Source organism: Nanorana parkeri, unplaced genomic scaffold (assembly GCF_000935625.1).
Source record: "Nanorana parkeri isolate BGI_ZX_2015 unplaced genomic scaffold, ASM93562v1 scaffold351, whole genome shotgun sequence".
Taxonomy (NCBI): Eukaryota; Metazoa; Chordata; class Amphibia; order Anura; family Dicroglossidae; genus Nanorana; species Nanorana parkeri.
This window is the reverse complement of record NW_017306619.1, coordinates 357,769-363,014: the sequence shown is the minus strand read 5'-3', so window position 1 is coordinate 363,014 and position 5,246 is coordinate 357,769. Positions and strand designations below refer to the sequence as shown.

General features: G+C 52.1%; 1 protein-coding gene across 1 annotated transcript in view; it reads left to right on the top strand.

The window, feature by feature from the left end:
• WNT3A (Wnt family member 3A) overlaps positions 1-5,246 on the top strand; it is an 83,851-nt gene that overhangs the window by 69,338 nt on the left and 9,267 nt on the right. The gene's annotated exons all lie outside the window — the stretch shown is intronic.

Sequence of the window (5,246 nt, the reverse complement as noted above, 5' to 3'; positions counted from 1 at the left end):
GTCTCATCATTGTTTGAGGTATGATCTCTATTCATTGTATGAGGTATGAGCTCTATTCATTGTATGAGGTATGAGCTCTATTCATTGTATGAGGTATGAGCTCTATTCATTGTATGAGCTATGAGCTCTATTCATTGTATGAGGTATGAGCTCTATTCGTAGTATGAGGTATGAGCTCTCTTCATTGTATGAGGTATGATCTCTATTCATTGTATGAGGTATGAGCTCTCTTCATTGTATGAGGTATGAGCTCTATTCGTAGCAGTTGCGTAATAATCGCCATAGCGACTCAGGCGGCCCACTATGGGGCCCGGGCACAGGGAGGCCCCAGACCAGGCATCCCTCTGATGCCGTGTGGGCCGCCTGGGTCGCTATGGCATATCAGGGTGCTGGCTGTCACTGACACAGCTCGGCAGCGGCTGCGGAAGGAGGTTCGCAGTGAAGGAGGAGGCGGGGCCCGCCTAAGCGCAACCCCGCCTCCTCTTACATCACTGGCCAGCGACCTAAGAGCAGGTGGGGCCAGTGATGTAAGAGGAGGCGGGGCCCGTCGATAGAAGAGGAGGGGGGGCACGGAGGGGGAGGCGGGGCCCGGTGACCACGGAGGCGGACAGCGCTGACAGGTAAGAGGTGTGCAGCCCACCTGAGACCTCGCAGAGCCCACCATAGAGAGTCTATGGTGGGCTCTGCAGGGTCACTCTCAGGTGGGCTGTTTGGTATATCAGGTGGGCTCTGCAAGAAGCATAACTAGCAATCACGGGGCCCCATACTAAATGTTGCTATGGGCCCCTATGATTCCTAGTTACGCCCCTGATTCGTAGTATGAGGTATGAGCTCTCTTCGGGTACAGAGGTATGACCTCCAGAGTCATGAGTTGTATTAGGGGGGGTGATGATTTATGAGCTCTGTTTAGGCTGAGGTAGCTGAGACCCCCCATATACTCCCCCTCCCCCCCTTTGCATGAGCACCTCCTCCTCTATCCCCGGTGCCTGAAACATGTCAGGATCTCATTGTGCAATGCAGTCTTGTCTCTCCCTCTGATTTGCGGAGAGGTAATAAGAAGAGGGATTCGGGCGATTTATAGGAGCAGCTCGGCTCAGTTGATGATTTGGGATTGAACACATAACAGGAGGAACCGGTCTGATGGGAATCCAGGCTGCGGGGTCAGAGGTCACGCCGCCCGTGCGAACGCCGCGCACACGCTATCGGCATTTCTTTCTTTATCTTTCACTGATATAAACTGTAACAACGCAGAGCCGGGGACGGGAGATCCCTCTTCCTGCTCAAAGATGGCGACTGGTCACATGCATGCTGTGCTCCCTGTGTACCCACACATCATTATGGATGCCTCTGGCTCCGCCCACTGCAAACCTCTGCGCGCCGATGTCAGCAGTCCCCCCGGGATGGACAGCAGGGAAACCCCCATGGGGCTCCCCCTAGTGGCTACACATCGCTACTTGAAGCATATTAGTGAAAATATGACCCTGCACCGGTAATTGTCGGCTGACAAAACACGAGGGGCCCCGACTGTGGTCCCAGACAGCTCTAAAGGGCCACAGCTAATGATCAGTATATTACAGGAGACTGTCGGAGACTTCAGGCACACTAGAGGAGATGAGCAGAGGCTGCAGACACAGGGGTGCTCGGAGACTGAAGACATACCATATGAGACAGTCACGGGGCTGATAGGGATCACTGTCATTATAATTTCTAAATGCTTTCACACTGAGTGCCGGGGTTCTGTAAAGGGCCACAAAACCAGTACCCAGGGGCCACACTGGGCCGTCCCTATAATAAGGGAGACTGAGGTGGCCACCTCAGGCGGCATCTCATTGGGGGACGGCAGCTCTTGGCAACCTGTGACACTTTGTTTGGCTTCCCACCCAGCTCACTGACTTCATCGGTTGTCAGGGAGCCTAACGGGAAGCTCGGCATGGCGTTCCACCGACTCCCGGCAACCAGTGATGTCAGCGATCTGGGTAGGATGGCTGGACAACTGGAACCCCCCCCCTTTTTTTTATTATTTCATATTATTTTTTTTTATTTATTCAAAAAAAAATTCTTTATCAATTAATTTTTTTTTGCACCTAACTTTATTGCTATCACACAGAAAAAAACAATCCCCTGTGTGATAGCAATTGGAGGTGACAGGTTCTCTTTATTGACCCTGTCACCTCCAATACAGGAGTTCTAGCACAGCACTGTGCTGGAACTCCTGTGACAGGTGAGAGAGGAAGAGCACAGCACAGCACAGCACAGCACGGCACAGCACAGCACGGCTCTCCCCCCTCACTGTCTACACGGAGCGGCAGGGTTACTTTTAACCCGGCCGCTCTGATCACTGCAGTGAGGAGAGACTCGGCGGCGGAGGACGGAACCAGAGGAGAGAGGTAAGTGCAGGGGGGAGGGGAGGAGGCTGCACACTGTGTACATGTGATCTCTGAGTTCACATGTAAACGAACAATCGGCTTTCCTCATTCTACATTTAGCTCGGCTTGTGCAAAGCAGGACTGAATGTAGAGAGGGCAACTTCCCCACAAGGACACCGCTGCCGCCCCTCTGCGCCCTGCCGCCCCGAGGCCAGTCCTCGGTGGCCTTGTGGGGAATCCGGGCCTGGTAGTCAGTCATATTCGAGTAGACATCTTCCCAAGTTGAAGACCTTACGTAGCTTCACCAAGCCACTTCTGGTGTCATCAGATTTAGGGTGTACACCCCAAAAATGATTGCCACCATGTCTGTAAAGATTCTCCTATATCTGAACCCAGAACCTGATACAATCTCGATCTATCCGTGTAGAGAGCCGTGACTGTCACTCACAGCTCCCTGCAGGGATCCCCCCCCTCTCCGTGTCAATCACGCAGCTGGGCGCATCCAGACAGTAATGTCGGGATCCGTCCCGGCTGCGGCGTCTCAGTATACCGCGAGCTGTAGCTCCCTATATACTGAGCCTAGGGTGACGGGAGGACGCTAGTTTATGTCCTCCCGTGACCCTTAGTAGAACTATGGGGAAAAAACACTGACCCCATAGTTCTCCTTTAATTATTTCATTTTTAACGATCTGATTAAAACCCAGAAAAAAAACTGTGTATCCAAATCTGATATGAAAGTGAAGTCCTCTCTGTCCTAAGGATGACGCCGTGTGCGAGGGAAGACTACAAAGTCTAAAAGATCCAAAATACGAAACAGAGAAATGGCGGCAGCGCTCCGGGACTCGAGGAGTTATAAGAGAAGATCGTCCCCGGGAACTGAAGTGGTGAAAGATCGGTCAGCAGCGGCGGCAGACGTTTTTATTCTTAGCGCATGTCCCCTTTAAAGGAGAACTATGGGGTTAAGTCTTTTCCCCATAGTTCTCCTTAGGGTAACGGGAGGACACAAACTATGGCTGGATGGTGCGCGATGTATCCGTGACGGCCGCGCCGCGTCTTTTATATACACATATATATGTACTGCACAGGAACCGTCTCATTCCTTCCCGGGAACATTCCTGGCATCAGCCGGAAACTCCTTCTCCTAGAATTTAATGGCGAGCCGGTGTCTGAACTTGTCCGCCATAAAACGGGAACCATGGGGGAGGAGCGGCCGGTACGAGTACAGAGAGAGGGACTCCACGTCTGCGGGAAGCGCGGGATCAGGACGAATGTTTCAGAAGATTGATGACTGACGGAGGCCAAGGGATCTCCTGAGCTGTCCCATCATTGTACACATGCGCAGGTTCACCAGGCTACACATTCCTAGTTCCGTGCACATTCACCCAACGTGGTGAATCTTTCCATATGTTTGTTATGTGTTTTCACCTTCCAAATCTATATTCCAGGATATGAATCTGCTGATCTTCAATGGCCTTCCAGTCACAGTCTCCTCCAATATGTTTCTATTACTTTCCCACATACAGCGTCTGCATCAATTTTAAATAAAGTTTCAACAAAAAGCCGTCCCCGAGCTCCAGTCACTGACTTTGTCTAAGCTGAGATGATGTCATCAGTCTCCCGCAGGCAGGAGGAAGCATTTCCTCTCCCCCCCCCCACGGAAAAGTCGGGCACTCGGTCATGGACCCAGAGCCCGCCAGTGTCAAGAGAGAGGAGGGGGCATACCTTATCCTGCCGGGTGACTGTCTCCTCCTCTCTCTGCCGGCATCCATCACCAAGATGGCCACCGGCAGAGATCAATAAGATCGCCGCGCATGCGCCATGACGTCTCGGCGGGGTGTCACCCGGACTCGGGACTGGTGCTATATACAATAAATCCTATATAATAATCAGAAGCCCATGTGACAGGGTGACAACGCAGGAGCACAGTTGGGGAGACAGGGGCAGAGCATTGTCACCCTATAACAGGAAGTGCCTGAACAAGGACAGAGCATTGTCACCCCCATAGGAGGAAGTGACTGAACAAGGGCAAAGCATTGTCACCTCATAACAGGAAGTGCCTGAACAAGCACAGAGCATTGTCACATCAAAACAGGAAGTGACAGCGCAAGGACACAGCATTGTCACCCCATAAGAGGAAGTGAATGAACAAGGACAGAGCATTGTCACCCCATAAGAGGAAGTGAATGAACAAGGAGAGCATAGTCACCCCATAAGAGGAAGTGCCTGAACAAGGACAGAGCGTTGTCTCCCCATAGCAGGAAGTGCCTGAACAAGGACAGAGCGTTGTCTCCCCATAGCAGGAAGTGCCTGAACAAGGACAGAGCGTTGTCTCCCCATAGCAGGTGAGCATTGTCACCCCATAAGAGGAAGTGAATGAACAAGGACAGAGCATTGTCACCCCATAAGAGGAAGTGAATGAACAAGGAGAGCATAGTCACCCCATAAGAGGAAGTGCCTGAACAAGGACAGAGCGTTGTCTCCCCATAGCAGGAAGTGCCTGAACAAGGACAGAGCGTTGTCTCCCCATAGCAGGAAGTGCCTGAACAAGGACAGAGCGTTGTCTCCCCATAGCAGGAAGTGCCTGAACAAGGACAGAGCGTTGTCTCCCCATAGCAGGAAGTGCCTGAACAAGGACAGAGCGTTGTCTCCCCATAGCAGGAAGTGCCTTAATTGCTGGGATCATTTTATTAAAAGCTGCGGATTTACAAACAATGAAAATGACTTTAATCTTATAAAAGCTTATATGGGACTTCAGCGGGGGAGCTCGCCTCTACTTCAGTTGCCCGCCAGGTCCGCGGTGACTCTGGTAGGGGGCATGGAGATCCTAAGAGGTGCCCCCCCCCCCCCTAAATCAGGGCCGGGACCCCCCACACGAGGAGG